General features: G+C 42.3%; 1 protein-coding gene across 1 annotated transcript in view; it reads left to right on the forward strand.

Annotated features, from left to right (window-relative positions):
- LOC130298083 (zinc finger protein 850-like) overlaps window positions 1-9929 on the forward strand; it is an 89586-nt gene that overhangs the window by 55501 nt on the left and 24156 nt on the right. The gene's annotated exons all lie outside the window — the stretch shown is intronic.

Raw genomic sequence — 9929 nt, forward strand, 5'->3', positions numbered from 1 at the left:
CATATGTGTGGACATAGGGGTATTCTACACCAGTGATTCCAAAACAGGGTGCATCCAGCTGTTGCTAAACTCCCAGCATGCCTGGACAGTCAGTGGCTGTCTGGAAATGCTGGGAGTTGCTGTTTTGCAACAGCTGGAGGCTTTGTTTTGGAAACGCTGCCGTATGATACGTTTTTCATTTTTATTAGGGGGGGGGGGCAGTGTAAGGGGGTGTATATGTAGTGTTTTACCATTTATTATGTGTTAGTGTAGTGTATTGTTTTTTGGGAACATTCGCACTGGTGGCGGTTTCCGGTAAGTTTCCCGCCAGGAGTTTGCGCTGCGGTGGAAAATTTGCCGCAGCTCAAACTTGAAGCAGGAAACTCACTATAAACCCACCCGTGTGAATATACCCTGTACATTCTCATGGGGGGGGGCAAACGTCCGGCTGTTGCAAGACTACAACTCCCAGCATGTACTGACAGACCGTGCATGCTGGGAGTTGTACTTTTGCAACAGCTGGAGACACACTGGTTGGAAAACCTTCGGTATTTTCCAACCAGTGTGACACTCGTGTTATTATTACTGTATAGAGCGCTAAAGGTGCTAAAAAGATCTAAAATGTTGGTCTGGCAGGTTCTGTGGAGTTGTGGCTGAAAGAAATCATCATGACGGTCTGGGCTGTATAGAGAAGAAAAAGGAAAGTGATGAGAGAAGAGGTCACCTGATGTAACTGTATGTAATCAGTACTGTTATATGGTGTGTAGAGCCGGGGTCACTACTGTCTGTGTATAGCGGTGTTATAATATGTAGTCATGGTGTGGTACAATCATTTGTCCCTTGTATAGTGGTGTTATTGGTGATACTGTGTATAGCGGTTTTATCCAGTATCAGTATGGTAGTATTATCCTGTCACTATATCGTGGTCATGGTGTGGTACAATCATTTGTCCCTTGTATAGTGGTGTTATTGGTGATCCTGTGTATAGCGGTTTTATCCAGTATCAGTATGGTAGTATTATCCTGTCACTATATCGTGGTCATGGTGTGGTGCAATTTTTTGTCCCTTGCATAGTGGTTTTATTGGTCTCTGTATAGAGTTTTATATCTAAAGGGGTACTTCGCTGCCCCAGCATTTGGAACATTTTGTTCTGAATGCTTGGAGGGGGCTGTGGGGTCATGACGCCATGACTGCGCACCTTGTGACGCCACACCACGCCCCCTCAATGCAAGTCTATGGGAGGGGGCGTGGCAGCAGCCATGCCCCCTCCCATAGACTTGCATTGAGGGGACGTAGCATGACATAACAAGGGGCATGATCGTGACATAATGACCCCGCCACCAGCACCTAGTGTTCTAAACGAACTTTGGGTGCAGCACAGAGATCGCAGGGGGAGCCCCGCAAGCAGACAACTTATCCCCTATCCTTTAGGGGATAAGATATTTAGGGATGGAGTACCCCTTTAATAACAGTATGTTGGTATTAGCCCTTACAGTAGTAATATGTCGTCCTGGTGTGGAGGTATTATTTTATGTTTTTAAACCCCCGACCCATGAGAAAATCCTATGTGCGCCCCTGGTGAGCCGGGGCCCGAGGCCTCATGATCAATTTTCACAAAGTCTAGAGCCGCTCATAGAACTCTAGGCTTCTATGTATTATGATCGTGTCATCAATGTTGTTGAATGTTTTGATTCTATGATTTTCACTTTTACCTTTTTCATGTATATTTAGTCCACAATATGACAGGTTTCTTAGGTTTATATATATTTATTATAAGACACACACTAGCACTTAAACTCAACTAAAATGAAATGAAGTGTGCTTCTTAGTTGGTCCATTGATAGTCAGCACTGTAATTGCGGTGGTGGTCTTACTTTTCCTTTGTGGGAAATTTGGTTATGATACCGTTCTGTAGACACGTTATGAGATGTCCCCTTATTGCCGCGTGGTCATATGTCACCTCTGGGTCTCCGTCCTTTGCCAGCAACTCATAAGCAAAAGCGATGGCAAACACTCCACAGTCGTAGTTATTACTCTGCTGGTCTACGTCCAGAAAGTGCAGATGATTAACCCCTTAACGACTCAGCCCATTTTGGCCTTAAGGACTCAGACAATTAAATTTTTACGTTTTCATTTTTTCCTCCTCGCCTTCTAAAAATCATAACTCTTTAATATTTTCCTCCACAGACTAGTATGAGGGCTTGTTTTTTGCGCGACCAGTTGTCCTTTGTAATGACATCACTCATTATATCATAAAATGTATGGCGCAACCAAAAAACACTATTTTTTGGGGAAATTAAAACGAAAAACGCATTTTTGCTAATTTTGGAAGGTTTCGTTTTCACGCCGTACAATTTATGGTAAAAATGACGTGTGTTTTTTATTCTGAGGGTCAATACAATTAAAATGATACCCATTATTACATACTTTTATATTATTGTTGCGCTTAAAAAAAATCACAAACTTTTTAACCAAATTAGTACGTTTATAATCCCTTTATTTTGATGACCTATAACTTTTTTATTTTTCCGTATAAGCGGCGGTATGGGGGCTAATTTTTTGCGCCATGATCTGTACTTTTTTTAGATACCACATTTGCATATAAAAAACTTTTAATACATTTTTTATAATTTTTTTTAAATAAAATGTATTAAAAAAGTAGGAATTTTGGACTTTTGTTTTTTTTTTCGTTCACGCCGTTAACCGTACGGGATCATTAACATTTTATTTTAATAGTTCGGACATTTACGCACGCGGCGATACCAAATATGTCTATAAAAAAACTTTTTTACGCTTTTTGGGGGTAAAATAGGAAAAAACTGACGTTTTACCTTTTTATTGGGGGAGGGGATTTTTCACTTTTTTTTTACTTTTAAATTTTTTTACATTTTTTTTTTACACTTGAATAGTCCCCATAGGGGACTACACAAAAAGAAAGAGAGATACGCAATATAATGCACACCCACAATAACTGTAATCCAAAGAGTATATCTTTATTACATATAAATAGTACAAAAAGCAGACAATACAGTTAAAACCAATTAAAAAAGGCCCAATTGGCCACTGCACAAACGAGGGGGGGGGGGGGAACCCTTGGGTCTTTAGGTGGGCACCTGCCATATTACTCCTCCATCTATTGTCCTCTACTACCAGTCCCCTGTGCTATATACTGAGGATATTCAGGTTGTATACATATTATTGGTGTTGTGGGGACAGGACTGTACTGATTTAACACTCTTGTTGTATGATAGGTTGATAACCTGAGTATTTGTGGAGGCAGGTGCCCTGGATGGGGTTTCTCCCCTTCCTTTTGGTAGGGGTTCCCCCCCCCCCCCTGGTTTGTGCAGTGGCCAATTGGGCCTTTTTTAATTGGTTTTAACTGTATTGTCTGCTTTTTGTACTATTTATATGTAATAAAGATATACTTTTTGGATTACAGTTATTGTGGGTGTGCATTATATTGCGTATCTCTCTTTCTTTTTGTGTAGTCATTGTTATTTGGTACGCTTAATAGCACCCCTTTGTGTATGATGCTGAGCCGCCTGCTTTCTATATACCCATAGGGGACTATTCATAGCAATACCATGATTGCTAATACTGATCTGTTCTATGTATAGGACATAGAACAGATCAGTGTTTTCGGTCATCTTCTGCTCTGGTCTGCTCGATTACAGACCAGAGCAGGAGACGCCGGGAGACGCACGGAGGAAGGAGAGGGGACCTCCGTGCGGCGTTATGAATGATCGGATCCCCGCAGCAGCGCTGCGGGCGATCCGATCATTCATTCAAATCGCGCACTGCCGCAGATGCCGGGATCTGTATTGATCCCGGCACCTGAGGGGTTAATGGCGGACGCCCGCGAGATCGCGGGCGTCGGCCATTGCCGGCGGGTCCCTGGCTGCGATCATCAGCCGGGATCAGCCGCGCATGACACGGGCATCGCTCCGATGCCCGCGGTTATGCTTAGGACGTAAATGTACGTCCTGGTGCGTTAAGTACCACCGCACCAGGACGTACATTTACGTCCTGCGTCCTTAAGGGGTTAAGGGGCTCGTGTACCACTCCACTGTATAGGTTTGTTATCTGGTCACGTATGGAAGGTGACAGATTGTGGGTTCTTATGCTGTCGGCCACCATGATCTTGCCATCTCTATAGCAGGTGGTTAGCCAATGCATTCTTTTCCAATCGTTATGGATCTGAACGGCATCTTTTGTTACCTCGTACCCGGGAAAGAGGACAGCGGCCACAGGCTGGAGGCCATCGGAGTCGGGGAATTGCCTTTGGAGGAGATCTTGAGCCATGTTGATGATCTCATCGTCCAGCATGCCGTCATAGCCTTGACTTTGCAGCACTGACATTTGTCCAGGAGACAGGTCCTTGGTGTTCTGTGGTGTGTAGATATTGGGCTCATCCTGGGATGGACCTTCATCTTCACCACTTTGATCACACTTGCCTTCTGTCCTGGGTTTCTTGGCTGGTGGTGCGGTGTCAGGCTCCTCCGAGGCCGCAGCCTTTCTCTTGAGGGTCGCAGTGGGCCTTTCTGTGGCCGAGTCCTGATCAATCCTCTGAATTTTAGGAGGCGGTTCTTGGTTGTCCAGGAAGGTCTCTGCATCTCCTATGTCTCGAGGTCTTTTAACTCTTGAGAGCCCCTCATGGGCATTATCAGCACCCTGATGGGCAGCATCATGTCCAGTCATGGAGTCATCTCTGTAGGTAAGAGTCTTTTCCTCGGGTCCTTGGCTTCTGTCATGGTCTTTCTTAACAGAAAATGAGGAGAAGAACCATTGGATACCTTTCATGGCTCTTGGCTTCTTCAGGTTCTTGCATCTCTCATAAATCTTTCTGAACGGGGTCAGAATGATGGAGCCAAAGGATGTCCGCGAGGATGTAGTGGTGACCGGCAGCCACTGATCACCTTTTGAACGCTTGTCACTCATGGTGGCGTCAAAGTAAATTCCTTATCACTGTTCAATTCATCCTTCAAGCTCGAAGTCCAAACAGTAAAGTGACCGTGTTTGTGCATCAGCCTCCTGTAGGCACTGACCCCCATTGTGATGTCATCAGCGCCCAACATTCCATAGGATAATGTCAGCACCATACTCTTTCATGATGGAGACCAGTGTAAATAAACTAAGATATCTGGATTTTGTTTATTAGAAAAGGGATATTCCAGTTTTATTTCTTTTTATTAGTTTGTACAGTATGGAGGAGATTTATCATATCCTGTGCAAAGGAAAATTTACCCAGTTGCCTATAGCAACCAATCAGATCACTTCTTTCATTTTGCAGAGGCCTTGTTAAAAAAGAAAGAAGCGATCTGATTGGTTGCTATGGGCAACTGGGGCAACTTTTCTTCTGGACAGGTTTTGATAAATCTCCCCCTATGACATTATACAGTCTTAATATAGCTTCACAGGATAAATAGCTTCACAGTTCACAATTTCTCTCTTATATCAATGCAGTTGACCCCTGTCTTCTCTATAGAATGGTATAGTCCATGGATCAGTCCTGTGTAATGCATACATGGGTCGACCCATGAGAGGTAACATCACGTCTGTCAGGTGACTATCTCTAGGACAATGGTCTATAACATGTGGCTCTCCAACTGTACAGAACTACAACTCCCAGCAGGCTCAGACATAACTGTTGCTGATCTCCATCCTCCAGGGCATGCTGACAGTTGTAGTTATGAAGCAGTCGGAGAGCGGCAGTTTATAGATCACCAGGGGATGAATAAACCGTCATACCGTCCTATAGACTGACAGAGGGGATGAGATGTTACTATGTATAGAATTGGGGGTGTAACCTGGGGGGTATTTTAGTTTTGTACTACCCTAGGCCGCCCTAGGTATATGTATGTATGTTCTTCTATAATATTCTCCACTACTGTACACAAGACCCCGCACATACCCCCCCACACTCCATCCATGGTTTATAGAGCAGGGCCTCTCCATAGAGAATGCATGGAGCGCTGGTCACTCTCTTCATTTCCGGGACATTACTCCTCCATTCTGGGGATCCCCTCGGTCAGACCCCACTGATCACTGGATATCCTCTGTCCTGTGGATAGGGGATCATTTATAAATTGGGGAAACCCTCTATAAGCAATAATGTTATCAGCATGTCACCTGAGGGACCTCCTATACTGCAAACAGGCGGACAACAACCCCCATCATCACCTCCACAGCCCATATACAGTATATATATATACACACACAGCAGGGAGTTGTAGTCCCTGTTATGTGTGTGTATGCTAGTGTTTCCAAACCAGTGTGCCTCCAGCTGTCGCAAAACTACAACTTCCAGCATGCCCGGACAGACTTTGGGCATGCTGGGAGTTGTAGATTTGCAACAGCTGGAGGCACACTGGTTGGGAAACACTGTTCTAGCCTATTCAGCATACACATCATGTTACACCAGTGTTTTTTAACCAGTCTGCCTCCAGCTGTTGCAAAACTACAACTCCCAGCATGCACTGACAGACTTTGGGCATGCTGGGAGTAGTAGTTTTGCAACATCTGGAGGCCCCCTGGTTGGGAAACACTGGTGTTTGCCATATAGAGGTGTGGTGAACTACAACCCCCAGGAGACTACAGAGGCAGCATGCTGGTGTTATACCACAGACTGAAGACTCCTGAATGACACATGCTGGGAGTTGTAGTCCCTTTTGTATGTGTATGCCAGTGTATACCAACCAGGGCTGATTATATTAGTGTGCTGTGTATAAGGGGGTCGACCCGGGAAAATGGGTGGGTAAAGGGCGGAATAAACAAAAAAAAAAAAAGCAGCCGCCCCAAACCAACAAGGCATGTGGCATGCTGGGATTTGTAGTTTTCAGCACAGCAAGAAACAGGAAATAGAAGCAAAGATAGCAAAGTGGGGGATAAAAAGACAACAAAGAACGGAAGTAGAGTCGGCTAAACAACAAGAATAGAAATGAAACAAAACAAATAGGGTAAGTCAAAAACGGAAAAACACGTTGACCACCGGAGTACCCCTTTAAGGACCAGGGGTTTTTCTGTTTTTGCACTTTTTTTCCTCCTCACCTTTAATAAATCATAAATCATAACATAATTTAAATTTTGCACCTAAAAATCTATATGAGGGCTTATTTTTTGCGCCACCAATTCTACTTTGTAAGGACATCAGTAATTTTACCCCAAAATCTACGATGAAACGGAAAAAAATAATAATTGTGCGACAAAATTAAAGAAAAAACACAATTTTGTAAATTTTGGTGGCTTCCGTTTCTAACCAGTAAATTTTTCAGTAAAAATGACACCTTATCTTTATTCTGTAGGTCCATACGGTTAGAATGATCCCCTACTTATATAGGTGATTTTGTCGGACTTATGGAAAAAAATCATAACTACATGCAGGAAAATGTATACGCTTAAAATTCTCATCTTCTGACCCCTATAACTTTTTAATTTTTCCGTGTATGGGGCGGTATGAGGGCTCATTTTTGCACCGTGATCTGAAGTTTTTATCGGCACCATTTTTGTATTGATTGGACTTTTTGATCACTTTTTATAAATTTTTTCATGATATAAAAAGTTACCAAAAATGCACTATTTTGGACTTTGGAATTTTTTTGCGTGTACGCCATTGACCGTTCGGTTTAGTTAATGATATATTTTTTATAATTCGGACATTTCTGCACGCGACGATAACACATGTTTATTTTTATTTACACTGTTTTTTTATAAATGGGAAAGGGGGGGGGGGTGATTCAAACTTTTATTAGGGAAGGGTAATCCAAAACAAAAGGGCACTATCCAAGATTCAGTAGAACACTGGTGCGTCACTAATACACGTAAATCCCCAAACACCACAACACATAAATAGAGGGAAATTCATAATGCTTTATTACACAAAAATAAATAAAAACACTTTAAAAGAGACAACAACAAGCAGAAAACCTTCTGCTGCTAATCACATAAGGTATATAAACAGGACAGGGAGGCGGATATATAGAAAGTGACTAATGCCATCTATAAAGACACAAAAGTGCAGCGTACATAGATGGAAGCAATGGAAACACTTCAATGGTTAAGGCAATTGCCAAAAGATAAATTACACATATCCCAAAAGTGACAACAAATCCTGGAGAATCATATCGGCAATTGTTCCAACCTCTAAGCCCGGTAATGAAGGCCGATCAAATGTGGAGGCAACAGGACACAACCAAATCCACATGCAGGTCTGCTTGGAGGCCAAATAATGTATTTACCAAAGAGGAGGGACAATTACCTAGTCACATAACACATACCCATGCAGCACGTCACACCCCAACGTGTTTCACTGTGAAGGCTTCCTCAGGGAGTGTGTACATAACGGTCCTTATATATAGGCGATTGCCAATCACAATCCAGAATAGATAAAGAGACACAGGTGTCAACTAGATTTACCTTAATGTGAAACGCCACCTATAATGGCGTCCGCCATGATGGATCGCACTGCGCATGCGCAAAGACGTGACTCGTCCGCCAACGTCATCCCGTCAGATATGGCGATTTGCGCATGCACAATGCAGATCTCTGGTGGAGCGCATATGGAACGCACTCCGACCGCGGCCAATCACGGCCGTGCCCTGAGAATCGCCAGGCGCGTATGCGCACAAGCGCGTCCAGCAAAAATAAAGACAATAAAGTAATATCAGTGAGCGGATGCATTTACACCAAATGAATGAAGAATAAACATGTCTAATACATAGTATGTGAGATAGAATGGGGAAATAATTCTATGAATGTGAGAAAATAATAAAAAATGCATGGTGCGCATTGGACGCAAAATAGAAAAGTGACCGGCTGGTATACAGCGGAAATGTGAGAAATTACAGGAAGAGACAGAAGAGACGAAAGAAAAGAAAGGAAAAGAAAGAAAGAGAAAGAAAAGATGAAGGGAAAAGATGTGAAAAGGTGATAAACTGCACAACAAACACACAAAATGCTAAAGGGGAAAAAGTGGAATAAAGTTGCAGTGAAATCTAGTAATAGTATTTAAGGGGCAGTGAATAGGAAAAAGACGACAACAGTCACATGTGTAACACATTGCATTAGTGTATAGATGAGAAATCTTATTAATCCACGGGACATATAAAGATATTCAGAATGTTCATGTGATGGAGAATTAATAAAAAGTGCAAAACGGGAATGTGAGAGAATGGAAAAAACAAGTGAAAGTGCAGCAGACGAGAGAGGTGTAAAATGACAATTGGTGGATAGTAATGTCAGAAGAAAGAGAGTAAGGCGTCTGATCACTGCTGAAATCTATTATACATAGCAGATAGTATACATGTACATATATATTCATAATAGTAGAATATCCAGGGAGAACACAGGTTGGAAGCCATCTTCATTTAACCAGGTAAAAGGCATCGGTGAGAAAAAGGAAGAAAAAAGAAGAAAACAGCAAAAGAAAACCAGGAGAAAAAGAACATGGGAAAAAGAAGAGGAAAACGAAAAAAAGGAGAAGGAAGGAAGGAAGGAAGTAGAGAGAAAAGAAAAGAGGAAAAAGAAAGGGTAAGTGTGCAGAGAAAGAAGAAAAAGGTGATAAAACCAATTAATACATAAAATGATAAAACCAAATAGACCAAAAAATCAGAACAGAACAATAGCAACATAACTAAATCCATTAATCCGCCAGATGGATTTTATTAGGGAAGGGGTTAAATGATCTTTGATAACTTTTTTTTTGCAATGTAATAGTTCCCATAGGGGACTATAACACTGCACACACTGATCTCTTATACTGATCATTGTTATCCCATAGGAGACTATAACACTGCACACACTGATCTTTTACACAGATCATTGTTATCCCATAGGGGACTATAACACTGCACACACTGATCTCTTATACTGATCATTGTTATCCCATAGGAGACTATAACACTGCACACACTGATCTCTTATACTGATCATTGTTATCCCATAGGAGACTATAA

Source organism: Hyla sarda (assembly GCF_029499605.1).
Source record: "Hyla sarda isolate aHylSar1 chromosome 1 unlocalized genomic scaffold, aHylSar1.hap1 SUPER_1_unloc_2, whole genome shotgun sequence".
Taxonomy (NCBI): domain Eukaryota; kingdom Metazoa; phylum Chordata; class Amphibia; order Anura; family Hylidae; genus Hyla; species Hyla sarda.